The following is a 14,672-nucleotide window of genomic DNA, read 5'->3' on the forward strand; positions in this document are numbered from 1 at the left end:
TGTGAAGTTGAGATAACAGACTCTATGCATGACTGTTAAAATGACAATATTAACCTTGTCCAGAGACTAACCTCAACCTGAACCAGGCTGTGAGGACCTCAGCGGCCATAAACTAAACAAACTCTGACAGCATCCCACACACACACACAAAGGCTGCCCAGAAATATTGTCATGTGTTAAATAACCAACTTTCGTTCCTGACTCAAGAATTGAGTTAACTATAAGTAGATAGTCAGAGGATTCCCAGGACCTCTCAGAAAACCAGTGTCCCCCCCAGAGGACAAAAGAATTATTGCATGCCATTGTTAACTGACTCTCTTGTGGTTTCAAATCCCGGTTGCCCCAGCCTTTCTGTGTGGAGTTTGCATGTTCTCCCTGTGTCTGCGTGGGTTCTCTCAGGGTGCTTCGGCTTCCTCCCACCATCCAAAGACATGCAGGCTAGGTTAATTGGTGTCTCCAAAATGTCCTTAGGTGTGCGCATGAGTGGTTGTTCGCCTACGTGTGGCCCTGCGATGGACTGGCGACCTGTCCAGGGTGTACCTCGCCTTGCGCCCAATGTCAGCTGGGATTGCCCCCCCCCCCCCCCCCCCCCCCCCCCCCCCCCCCCCCCGCAACCCTGTACGCAGGATAAGCGGTTGATGATGGATGGATGGATGTGTTTTATTGTTTGTAATCTGATCTAAGAATGTTTAACAATCAGTATTCTCCTGGAAGTTTAGTTAGTAGAGTTGATTGAGGAAAGGTATTTGATTACAACACATAAATAGACTTTAAGAACTTATTAAAGTTAAGACACACACATTTCGGGGGAAATAAAGCCCTCTCCCTGGGAACAAGCAGGGATCACGCAACGGCAACGCCCAAGATTTCGACCCCGGCATTGTCCGTGAAATTATCTTGGCCTTTGAATTTACTTTCATTTTTTTTGTTTGTTAAAGGTTATCATACCATTTAAGCCACGCAAATTCTGGAACAACCAAGTTCCCTTTAAACTTTATTTCAGTCGAATTAACTTCCGCCGCTCCCACCAAAGTTCGGACCCAGCCACGTGGGTTAGTTACACTAGCTGTAACACCGAGGACATCAACCGATGAACCAAGCCAGGCTAACGGCCTATCACTGCAAGTTTTCTTCAACCACAAGCCAACTAGGACGGACCTTCAGGACAAACCTGCTAGTAAAAAGCCGGTGCTGGTGTGCCAAGCTGCTGAAACTGTGGACACCAAGGACCTAAGTGCTAACTAGTCATGGGGCCGTCCGAACACCCACCGGCGGAGAAACCAACAAGCAGTAAGACAAACAAACTACATTCTGTGGTCGAGGTGATGTCCTTTATCTTTAATCCTTTAGCCTTTAATCCTTAGTCATTTTAGCATAAACTCCTAGCCAAATTGAACTTTGTTATGATCATATAACTTGCGTCCATTCGTCTGTTATTCCCTTAGAATTTGATTCTTTCCCACAATAGACCAACTAAATTCACATTGAACTCCATTATTCTAATTGATTGCATCATGGTTGTTTAGTCATTATTGTTTTTATGTTTTTGATATATTTAACCTCACTGTGTATTCACTTTAGTTAGTATATAAATTTCACCTTAATCACAGGAACTGTGTGTGTGTACTGTTTAAATCCAGGTCACTGGACGGAGGATTCACAACTTTGATATGAGACTGACTGACTGATTCAAAATGATTAGCAATTATTAACTAACTGATCACTAGGGCGACTGTGGCTCAGGAGGTAGAGCGGGTTGCCCGTTAAACGGAAGGTCAGCCGGCTCCTCCAGGTTGCGTGTCGAAGTGTTCTTGGGCAAGATACTGAACTGGTGACTGTTTCACCAGTGTATGGATGTGTGTGAATGTTAGTTTCTGTTTGAGCACTTAGGCTCAGTGTGTGAATGGTGAATGCAGATGTAGTGTAAAAGCGCTTTGAGTGGTCGAAAAGACTAGCGCTATACAAATACAGTAAATAATTGTGTAAATATTAAAATAATACCCAATGCGTTGAGACCCGGAAATCAGGTGGTGCCCCAATGAGTTTTTATGACATAATATTTCAGAATATTAATATGCATAATTTCATTACCAGTAAGTAGGTTTGCTACATTTAGCATAAGCTGACAGCCTCTGGATCTTCATATGATCAAGCCAAACTGAGTCGGGACAGATTCAGACAGATGACGGCAGAATTCACGGATATAATCGGTGTGGACTTTCCCAAATGGAAGGCTCTGATTTGGGACAAATGTTTTCAAAGTGGTGCTGAAGTTGTCTGTTTTCTGCTGGACGGGTAATTAAGTTAGTTGGACTTAAGTGATGCAAATGAAAACTGTTTGATAGCTTTAGCTAGAAGCTGTCCATAATTACCAAGTGGCATGTTTCTTCAGTCAATGTTGTTAAATATATAGTTGGATTAATTTCACGTAGCCTTGTTGTTCTCCAGCCTGTGGTTTGGCTTTTGCAGTTAAGTTAGTGAGACAATCAGCTGATCACTAATTGGCAATAAAACGGTAACGCTAGCTTACAGCACGGAAGCATCAGCCAGCTAAACTTTTACTGCCCTGATTGAAAAAACATGTAGTTGTTGTATATTATTGTTATTCTGCCCTGTAAGGTACGGAACTGGGAATGGGATATATATTGGCGGACATTCTTTGTGTTTTGATCGCAGGATCTCTGTGGAAAGCGGCTATAGAAAGGGTCTGGATCTCTAAAACGTTGTTTGTGCACATTGTTGTTGACTTCAGTGGTGTTGAGCTCACTGCTGTTTGCTTATGGCCCTGTAGGCTCATTTGTTCTGATGCATTCTTAATTTAAGTTTGTGACAGTGGTACTTGTGTCAATGCACTCCTCTCTCACTCTCTCAATTCAATTCATTTCAATTCAAATTAGCTTTATTGGCATGAATGTGTAACAACAATATTGCCAAAGCATCATACATACTACATAAGAACAATCAACCCCATACATTTCATTAAACAAGTAATTAAATCGTAAAGTAATCAAAGCGTATGTGTGTTTGTGTTAAAAAAATAAAAATATATTAAAAATAAAATAAATAAATAAAACAGTAAGCGTGTGTGTGTGTGTGTGTGTTAAATGCTAAAAATATATTAAAAATAAGATAAATAAATAAAACAGTAAGCGTGTGTGTGTGTGTGTGTGTTAAAAAATAAAAATATATAAAATAATTAAAATAAAATAAATAAATGAAGAGATAAAATTTTTAAAATAATTAATTGATTAAAAAATAATAATACATTAAAAAAAGAAATCAGTATCAAATGTAAAAACAAAACAATTACTAAAATATCAAACAATCACAATAATAATAATTGAGGTTCCACTGGTTGTCCTCACTTCATGGCATGAGGAGACATATTTTGCAGCAATTATTTCACATTTGGGCATTTCTCCCAGTAAATAGGGGAGTTTCTGTTTGTCTGATATGAATTCGAATTCGGGGTATATTTGGGAAATGTTTGCAAAGTGTTTTATTCTTAGTGTTTTATATTTGGGGCATGAGGTTAGAAAGTGCAGCTCTGTCTCTACCTGTCCCCTGTCACACTGGGAGCAGAGTCTCTCCTCTTGTGGTAGCCAGCTCTGTCTGTGGCGACCCTTTTCTATGGCCAGGCTGTGTTCACTCAGTCTGTATGTTGTCAACATTTTTTTTAGTTTGGGACATTTTATTGTACTCAGGTAATTTGCCAGTGTGAATTCTCTTTTTAGGGCCAGATAACATTGTAATTTACTTTGTGTTTTGGTCGTTTCTTTCCAGTATTCAATATATTTTTCTTTCTGCTTGCTGATAATTTGGTTTGGTCTGCTTGAGTTGGTATTGCTGTCGTGAGGCTGTTGGGGACTTGTTATTGCAGAGAGCCTCAGGACCAGCTGACTGAGGGGACTCTTCTCTGGTTCCAGCTCCTGGTATGTTAGGGCTTTGTGATGATATGTCTGGGGGTTAACTGATTTTAAGTGATTGTAAAATTTAAGTGATCTTTTCTGTATTTTTAGTAAGGGGGTATTGGCTGAGCTCTGCTCTGCACAGGTTATTTGGTGTTTTTCTCTGCACCAGCAGGATGCTCTTACAGAACTCAGTATGGAAAGATTCTATGATTGTTTTGTCAAATTCATTATTAAGTTTTGGCCCCCAGATTTCGCTACCATATAGAATTATTGGTTCTAGTACAAATTGGAATATTTTAATCCAGATTTCAATTGGAATACATATTTTAATGTTTCTTTTTATTGCATAGAAAGCTCTCCTTTCTTTGTCCCTCAGATCTTTCACGGCCATGTTGAAGTTCCCTGTGTATGTAATGTTGAGGCCAAGGTAAGTGTAGTTTTTTGTATGTTGTAATTTAGTGGTGTCTAAATAGAAATTGTGGGTAACCTGATTTCTGTATTGTTTCTGAAAGATCATTATCTTAGTCTTTGCTGTGTTTACTGTCAGGGCCCAGGTCTGACAGAATCTCTGCAGGAGATTAAGGTGCTGTTGCAAACCTTCTTTAGTAGGTGAAAGCAACACTAAGTCATCTGCATACAGCAGACCTCTGATCTCTGTATCGTTCAGGGTGAGGCCAGGTGCCGTGGAACTCTCTAATTGGTTTGCTAATTCATTTATATATAGATTGAAGAGAATTGGACTGAGATGGCATCCCTGCCTCACTCCCCGGCCCTGGGAGAAGAACGGTGTTTGTTTATTTCCAATCTTTATCGCACATTCACTTTATGTATACATGTTCTTAATCAAATCACATTTTTTTCCCTCTAATGCCACTTTCAAGTAGCCTATAGAAAAGGCCCTAGTGCCAGATGGAATCAAAGGCTTTTCGGAAGTCAACAAAACAGGCATATACCTTTCTTTTCTTAATGTTTAATTCTTGATCAATTAGAGTCTGGAGGGTAAATATATGGTCTGTTGTGCGGCAATTTGTCAAAAAAAACAATTTGGCTTTTATGCAGAATATTGTGGTTATCAACAAAATTGACAAGTCGTTTATTAATGATGTTGCAGAATATTTTTCCCAGGTTACTGGATACACATATTCCTCTGTAGTTATTTGGGTCATATTTATCTCCGGATTTATGAATTGGGGTTATTAAACCTTTGTTCCAGATGTCTGGAAAAGTTCCAGTTGTTAGAATAGTATTGAATAGTTTTAATATAGCCAATAGAGTATTTGATCATTTCGTTGAGGATTCCATCAATACCACAAGCCTTTTTTTCCTTTCAGGGACTGGAGGACTTCTGTTAATTCTTGTTCTGTTACAGGGTAATCTAGAGGGTTTTGGTTGTTTTTTATCACCGCCTCCAGAGTTTTCCATTTTGTGAATATCTTGTACTGATCATCATTTTTTGTAATATTACTGTATAATTCAGTAAAGTGATTAATCCAAGTATTTCCATCTTGGATCGCCAATTCATCCTGCTGGGTTTTGTTTAGGTTGTTCCATTTCTCCCAGAACTGGTTGGACTCTCTCAGTTTCACAGAGCTGGTTCTTGCTGTGTTGTTCTTTCTTAGTTTTTAGGATGTACTTGTATTGTTCCAGAGTGGCCTCATATTGACACTATATGTTGTGGTTGTCTGGGTCCCTATGCTTTTCATTTGATAATTTCCTTAAAGTTTTCTTTAGGTTTTTGCATTCAGTGTCAAACCATTTGTTATTGTTCATTTGTTGAGGTTTTGGTTTGGAGGCTTTCAAATTAGACAATGAAGCCAAATGATGAAATATTGAATTGATTTTGTCCACAGCAGAATTTACACCAGAATAACTCTCTCTCTCTCTCTCTCTCTCTCTCTCTCTCTCTCTCTCTCTCTCTCTCTCTCTCTCTCTCTCTCTCGCATGCGCAAACATGTGCACATACACACACATGTCAGAGGTTTGTTGTATGACATGTGTCCTCCATTCAGGGAAATTTGGGAGGCACAGATGTGAACATTCTGTTCCAAGCACGTGCTGAGTTTATCAAACAGACATGCCAGGCTGGAGTCACAGTTTGCAAAGTGTGTCTCTCACATATGCATGTAATAGAGGAATGTGCAAATAACATGTTAACAGAGGGTGATCATGTTTTCTGCTGTACTAAGATCACTGAATTTGTCATTTTTCGGGTAACATTCTCGGCCTCTGAGGACCAGGCATGAACAAAGTGCATATGGGATTTTACAAGAGCAACAAGTAAGATTGTACTGGCATTAAATAGCATTAAATAGCTAAAACCGTTTATTAATGAGCACAATATCTTGTATCTCTACTGTAAATGAATACCTCGACCTTCTGCACTCTAAGCATATACTATCCCTCCTCAGTTGTTTGCATGCCTAAAAACAGAAGCATACCTTGAAACAAAACAGCCAACTCAACTGGCAAAATCTGGATCAAGCGAAATGGTGAACAGTCCTCCTATACGATATTTAGTCCAAAAATAAACTTGATGTGTTTCCTACAGTTCCTAACTCATTGTACTACACTCTATTAACTATTAAACTATTTACATCTATGACCATGACTCAATGAATATCTGTGGTTAACTTTTGAAGTATGTAACTAACCCTAAGTCATCATTTTCAAATGATCATTGTAAAGCCTTGTGGGCTCCACGATTTATCAACATTTTGTTTTTTTCTCCACCAACAACTGCTGCTTATTGCTATTTTCTATACATCTCTGTGATGATTATTAAAAGGAATATGATGAAATTTAACTCTAACAGTACCTACATGCAGACACAGACAAACAAAACTCTTACACTTGTTCCATCATCCCACTGGAGTTTTTTTAAATTCTTCCTGAACAGTAATTGATCAGACTTGGTGATATCATCATCACACATCTTCTCATCAACATGTCTGCCTCATAACAAGCCGTCTGGTGTGCTGCTGTTAATGACCCCTCCTTTTTAGTTAAAAGCATCATCTCCTATGAGATAGCAGCCCTTTTGTCGAAACTGCCACACTCCAGCATGCAGATATACACACAGTGGAAGAGGCTTTGAGACCTGTGCTCAAACATTCTACGGCAGCCTGAGAATGTTTGAGTGCAGGGCACACAACCTTTGTGTGTTGAGCTCCAGATTGAAATTCAGGCCCACAGTCAAATGCACATCCTCTGCTGTGACAACCAGACAGAGAACATAATGGGAGAGGAGAGCCCTTCAATTACTCTGCTACAAATGCTCTCTGACAACCTTAATGGACTACAAGTCAAAGCCTTGACGTAGACTAGCCTAATATCCACCCCTTGGCTGTCTGACCACTAAACTGGGAGCTACTGGTTTATGTGTGTGTGTGTGTGTGTGTGTGTGTGTGTGTCCCACAGAGGCAGAGTGGACAGAATGGTTTGACAGGGATGATGAGAGGGGATCTGGAGACTGGGAGAAACTGTCAGACCTGCATGAGGCCTATCCAGACCGACTGTGTACCAGTCCACTGGACATCCAGGTAAATCTCTTCATACTTCATGCACAGCCACAGCCTCATACACCTTACTACCTTACTGATATAAAATTGTAGTCACCAGGCCACAGAGATGAAAGCTGCTGATACTGGCAAATGGGTCATTATCATATTCTTCTGAAGCTACATGAAAACCCACTGATTTATTCAGAGAAACTCTGAAAATTTAATATGGTGCCATGGTAATATTTTCAGAGTCAGTTTATCTAGTAACCCTCCAGCTCACTTTGTGTAGATGTTTGACTGCAAATTGCGAAGGTTTGAGATTTTTTTTTTTAGATGAAACAATGGTTCATCTACCAATTAAATGCCTGTGGCATTCTGATGTCTTCAAATTCCTACACTTGTTGTCTTACTCAGATTCAGGTTAGTGGACTGACATCACATGTGCATATAGAATGTAATATTTTTTGCCATGCCATGCCCTCCTTCCAGGGATTCATGATGATGAAGCTTTATCAAAGAGGAAAGTCTTAAGCCTACTCTTAAATGTGGAGATGGTGTCTGCCTCCTGAACCCAAACTGGAACCTGGTTCCACAGGAGAGGAGCTTGATAGCTGAACGCTCTGGCTCCTAGTCTACTTTTGGAGACTCTAGGAACCACAAGTAACCCTGCATTCTGGGAGCGCAGTGCTCTGGTGGGGTAGTAAGGTACTATGAGCTCTTTAAGATAAGATGGTGCCTGACCATTAAGAGCTTTGTAGGTAAGAAGAATGATTTTAAAATATATTCTGGATTTTACTGGAAGCCAATGCAGAGAAGCTAAAACAGGAGAAATATGATCTCTTTTCCTGATTTTTGTCAGTACACATGCTGCAGCATTCTGGATCAGCTGGAGAGTCTTAATTAACCTATTCGGGCAGCCTGATAATAAGGAATTTCATTAATGCAGCCTAGAAGTAACAAATGCATGGACTAGTTTTTCCCGCATAATTCTGAGACAGGATGTTCCTGATTTTTGCAATATTTCGTAGGTAAAAAAAGGCGGTCCATAAAGAGGTGGTATTCTGCTTTTTGGCTTTTTCCCTCTCCTTTATTGAGTTATATATCTTTTTTGTGAATGTAATAGGTAATAAGTCCAGCCCAAAGGGAGTTCCCATCTCCCACAGAAAGCTCTGCTCTGAACTGCTTGAAAACAGCTCGTTTGTAGTCCAGCCGCTTCCCTTTCATCCCTGTAACGTCACAGGGATGAAAGCTAAATGCGCCTCATATAACGGCTAGTAGTCCTTAACTAGGAACTGTGCATGTGCAACTCCCAACAAAGATCATTTAGAGACAAGATGTATCACTCCATAGCTAAAACGAAGCCTTCAACACAGGGTGAAAAGAGGAGCTGTAGCAATGTGCAGAATGACAAAAAATATGGTGTTTTTTGAAAATTAAACTATGTAAACCTGTTCTGGTACAACCCCTAAATAGGATTTTGAACCTGAAAATGAGTATAATAGTCTCACCTCTTTAAGGTTTGTTTTATGGGGGAGTTAAAGGACATTTTCTGATCAGAGAAAACTTCAAGATTCCTCACAGTGGTGCTGGAGGCCAGGGCGATGCCATCAAGGGAAACTATATCTTTAGATAATGTGTCTTGGAGGTGTTTGGGGCAAAGTACAATAACTTGAGTTTTGTCTAAGTTTAATATCAGTAAATTGCAGGTCATCCAAGTTTTTACACCCTTAAAGGTTTAGTGTGTAAATTTTAGTGCATCTAGCAGTGAGGCTGCAAATTGCAACCAACTGTTTAATCAATAATAATTACAATGCACAATCTAAATATCACACTGCACACAACTTAAGTAGTTTTTCACACAACAGCAGGACACTGTAAAAGGAGTTTGTTACCTTGCTTAGAAGTTGAAAGTGTGCAGCCTGTCGCCTGCAGCCGTTCATCTAACTACTCACTGTGGCTGATTCTTGGTTATTCCATTACTCTCCTGCAAATACTTAAGGCATAAGCATGCAACATGGGAACGGCAGACTCCGCCTACAGTGCAGAAAAAATTCTGTAGTATCAAAAATTGGGTTTTATTTCATGAAAACCTTAACAATTATAAATTTAAACTCACATCAACATGTATTAACAATAATGTTGAATGAATAATGTACCAAAGAGGAGCTGTCACATGGATTGCAGCTCCAGCTGCTCCTGTGTGCACTTTTTGGGGGGTTATATTCTTCCAGTCAGCCAACTTGCCATTACTGTTCTGTGGGGACATGACATGGCTGGAGCCTATGGATGTGGGTCCAGACTGGCACCATTAAGCAGCAGCTGTTAGCCTTCCATGAAGATGAGCAGTAGTTTCAGGTCTGCCTGCACCACCTCCAACACCCATACTATTACCATAAAAAATACCTACTTTAGGCTCCAGCTGCTCTTTTTTTATGGCTGCTGTGCAGCAGTATAACTTGGTCAGTTTGCTCTCTTGCATCTCCTTTTCAGCTCACTTGTGCTTTATATTGTCTTGGTCTCTTACTGGACTGTCCTTTTTTGCTATTTAATAGAATAAGACATAATTACAAATGAATTGTTGGCATAAAATAATGATCTTCAGAAAGAGTTTTCAGTGTTTTTGTTTTCTGAAGTTAGTAGCTGCTAATTAATCGTATTTTCATAAGCATTTAGGAAGAACTGCCATGTCCTCCCAAGGTGACGGCCCTGCGCGTGTCATCATTTTTCTACCCAGCCTAGACATAATCAAAGTTTTCCACAGTTTTCAGTTTTTATTGTCTAATTTGCCTCTGTTAGAGCTCTATTTTTAATCACATGAAGTTTTTTGTTGTCTCATTCCCAATATGTTATGTAAAATGGTTCTGCTTTGTTCTGGATTATCTGACCATAAGGAGATGTGAGGTGCCTGAGACAGAATGTCAGCACTTTCCTGTTGTTGTTTGGCTCATGGGTTACTGTAGTTCAAGAAGTTATAGTCGTATTACTCTTTTAGAAAGGTTTACAAGGAAAAGGGGTGTACAGCATTCTAATGTCAAAATATGATGAGGCTTTATTTGTATAGCATCAGTCATGACGTCGCAAGACCCTTTTTACTGGGGCACGTGCCCCTATATCCATGTGCTGTGCCCTAGTAAAATGGTCAAGAACCCTTGGCGTAGTTCTTGGACATCTAGGGCTCCGTGGTGAAGTTAGCAATAATATATATGCAACGTCCGGTTACACTTTCAAAATAAAACAACTGGTTAATGTGAAACGACATGTTGTTAATGTTATGAAATGTCACAAAAACCGAGTCAACGTTGAAAGCGACTGTTTATACCATTCATAAGAGGAGAAAGAGGGACTATCCTACAATGCACAAGAACAGAAAAAAATTGAGTGAGAGTGACATTCGGTAACAGCAGTTATGTAAACTTGTGTTCTCTCCTCTCAAAGTCTGATGTCAGCAGCAAATAACAATAAATTTATGTAAATGTGCAGCTGCAGGGTATCTCTCTACTCCTGTCTGTCCTGCTAACCCAGCTGGGCAGTCTGTGTTGTGGTTGCTTGTCAGACTTTGTGCTAGAACAATGTTAGAGTGAAATACAACTATTTATTATGTTTGATAAACTCCGACAGGCAACAATGTTTATAAACTGCAGCTCTGAACTGCGTCAAGTGTGAACGTGCACAAAATGAAACTCGCGCATCCCAGCAGCAATATGCGACCAGTCCAAACACGGAAGTGATAGTCTCCTCATAGGCACACATGATTTAAAAACAAGACAATCATTATCTGTCTCTCAGTGAAGGTTTATGAGGACTGAGTTAGTGCTCAGAGGTCCATTTAAACCAGCACTGGATGTTTCTAGAAGAGGTTTCCATTCAGGCTTCCATTACAGTGACAGACTCCTTTAAAGGAGGGAGGTCGCAGCGAGAGCACTGCAGTGTCAGATGTGATTGTGCAGCAATGGTAAATTGTTTACATGGCTCTTCTTAGGTGGTGACGTAGGTATGTGTGCTTATACTTTGGTCAAAGCCCTTTCTTACATGGCAGTGACTATAATAATGGCTAAGCAAGGGAAGCTGGTAAGGCACATACTAATACATTTCATACACTTTCAAAAATTAACATAGCCACAAGTGGCAATGATTGAGATCCAAGCAGGTCGAGAAAAATGCAATATTTAACATTTTCAGAGGAGAAGATCAGATGCAGGTGATTTATGAGATTAAAGTGATGAAAAAATTTGGACTTGAAGCCAAGCTTTTTTAAAGATAATTGCATATACGCAAACTTGATTTTTACAGCATCCCCTTGAGGTCAGGAAGAGTAAGTATATGTACAGTTGTGTTCAAAACCATAGCAGTGTGTGAAAAAAGTGACTAAAGGCCCAAGCTCTAATAATAATAATAATAGCTTTTATTTCTATACACGCAAATGCATTGGGAACACTGCCCATTCTATTCCAAATCAAAACATGAAGAAAAAAAATCATCAAATTTGTCACTACTTCACAGAAAGTGAGAAGAAAGGAATATTTGGCTGGTCAAAAAATAGCACTTTCAACTGCATTTTTACTGTATAAACTGAAAATGCATGAAGATTTAGCTTTCCTGTGAATCACTGAACTAGTATTTAGTTGTATGACCACTGTTTCCACATGGAGTCGACCAAATTCTGGCACCTGTGAACAGGTATTCCAGCCCAGGACGATTGGACTACATTTCACAATTCCTCTGCATTTCTTGGTTTTGCCTCAGAAACATCATTTTTAATGTCACCCCACAAGTTTTCTATTGGATTAAAGTCCGGGGATTGTGCTGGCCACTCCATAATGTTAATCTTGTTGGTCTGGAACCAAGATGCTGCTCGCTTACTGGTGTGTTTAGGGTCGTTGTCTGGTTGAAATAACCATTTCAAGGGCATTTCCTCTTCAGCATAAGGCAACATGACCTCTTCAAGTATTTTGATGTATTCAAGCTGATCAATGATCACTGGTACGCGATAAACAGGCCCGACACCCGACATAGTATGAAAAACATCCCCATATCATTTTGTGGACTGATGCTTTCATCGGTCCACAAAATGTTGCACCATTTCTCTTTAGGCCAGTCAGTGTGTTCTTTGGCAAATTATAACCTCTTCAGCACATGTTGTTTTTGCAACAATGGGACTTTGCGGGGGCTTCTTGCCAATAGCCTGGCTTCACATAGGCATCTTCTAATTGTTACAGTACTCACAGGTAACTTTAGACCCTCTTTGATCTCCCTGGAGCTGATCATTGGCTTTGTCTATTCTTTGATCCATTCGAATGGTAGTTTTCCATTTTCTTCCACATCTTTCTGGTTTTGGTTGCCATTTCGAAGCATTTGAGATCATTTTAGCTGAGCAGCCTATCATTTTATGCACTTATATGTTTTCCCCTCTCTAATCAACTTTTTAATCAAAGTATGCTGTTCTTCTGAACAATGTCTGGAACGACGCATTTTACTCCGATTGTCAGAGAGAAATGCACCATAGCCAGCATGTACAGTGGAGAGAAAAAGTCTACACACCCCTGCTATTATTTTGAACACAACTGTACCTGACTAGTGGGTAAAATTTTCAACCCATCTGCCAATTTTTTTCTTTCCACATGTCATTCTGCTGGTTTTGGGTGTGTTGTCAGTTATTTTGGTGGCGTTTGATCCAACACTGATAGAAAAGAAAATGTTGTGCATACTGTACAAGTTAAAGCAAGATAGTGAATATCACTGCAGACTAACCGTATGACCGATCTAACAACCCTTTGAAATTATTTTTTGGTAGCGTTTGAACAGACATGTGGAGATATAGATGTTAACTGATCTAGCATATTCTGGAAAATATAGTGAATGATTTCAGAATTGACCATAGGTTGGGTGATTTTCTTTCTTCTTTTTTTGAAGTTTGGAATGAGAAATGTCTAGAAATTTACATTTGTTGTAATAAGCCACACCCACTTTAAGCATAACAATTAACAAATTTTATGCATCAACTGAGTAGTGACCCAATTACAAACCCAATTTTGTAAGAATCCATGCAGCAAATTACAAGTTACAAACTTTTCGCATGTGTAGTGCCCCCTAGTGGAGGAATATCCCAGGACTGCTCAGCAAAGCTCTGACCGAGCATCTGAACAGACGCTCCAAGTTTGGTTACAATAGCTTAAGCCAATTTTGATTTACAAGCAATTATGTAAAATTGTATGTAAAGACACAAAAGTAAAAATGGGGGGAAAAATAAACTGAAGAATCAAAATTCTTTCGATTACTTTTTATCACTGACATCTGTAGATGATCCTGTCAAAGTTTCTGGTCAATTGCCCAAACTATGTGGGATAAATTCGCAAAAACAGGTTTTTGAGAAAAGTGATAAGTCACATAATTTGACGTTTTTACAGCAGAAGACCATTGGAGCAAACAGCAGATGAATCCAGAGATTAAAATGATTAAAGAAGTTTGACTCTAAACAAAACTATTTAAGAGATAATTGTAAAAGAAAAAAAAGTTGATTGTTATAGCGCAACCATGAGGTCAGTGATTGCCATTTTATTGCCTGAGTAGTGGGTGGAATTTACAACCCACCTGCCAATTTTGGTGAGTTTTTGTCCAGCAGTTTTTGCTGCCCAAACACCTTTAGCAAGGTAGAAAAAAGAAAGAAAAAATAATGAGCACAAAACAATAAAGCTCCAGCAGCTTCCCTAAATATGGGGAACTCTGTGTTATTGTGTTACTCTGACCTGACCTCACTTAAAGTTAGTTCTTGTGTCCATAATTATAGAACACTGAGCCCTTAAACCTCAGTAATAATAATAATAATCCTTATTTGTAGAGCACTTTTCAAAAACAAGTTACAAAGTGCTTTAACAAGTGTAAAGAATAATACAAAAAAAAGATAAGAGCATGAAAATTTAATATAAAATTAGTAAAATACAATAAAATAAAAGGGATAAAATAAAGTCAAATAAGATCGGGAAAAGCTCTCCTATAAAAGTATGTTTTAAGAAGGGACTTAAAAGAGTTCACTGACTCAGCCGACCTGATTTCCTCGGGCAGGCTGTTCCAGAGCCTCGGGGCCCTGACAGCAAACGCTCTGTCCCCTTTAGCTTTCAGTCGAGACTCTGGAACAGACAACAGACCTCTGCCCGAGGATCTCAAGGTACGTGCTGGTGCGTATGGGACTAAAAGTTCAGAAATATAACAAGGCGAGAGGCCATGAAGAGCTTTAAAAGTGATCAATAGAATTTTAAAGTCAATT

General features: G+C 39.3%; 1 protein-coding gene across 1 annotated transcript in view; it reads right to left on the bottom strand.

Annotated features, from left to right (window-relative positions):
- Nucleotides 1-7,302: 7,302 nt before the first annotated feature.
- Nucleotides 7,303-14,672, bottom strand: part of ccdc102a (coiled-coil domain containing 102A) — a 109,442-nt gene continuing 102,072 nt past the window's right edge. Inside the window, exon 11 of the mRNA XM_046074132.1 lies at nucleotides 7,303-7,319. The gene's annotated coding sequence lies outside the window, so the exon portion shown is untranslated. The remainder of the gene's footprint in view (nucleotides 7,320-14,672) is intronic.

Source organism: Micropterus dolomieu, linkage group LG17, assembly GCF_021292245.1.
Source record: "Micropterus dolomieu isolate WLL.071019.BEF.003 ecotype Adirondacks linkage group LG17, ASM2129224v1, whole genome shotgun sequence".
Taxonomy (NCBI): Eukaryota; Metazoa; Chordata; class Actinopteri; order Centrarchiformes; family Centrarchidae; genus Micropterus; species Micropterus dolomieu.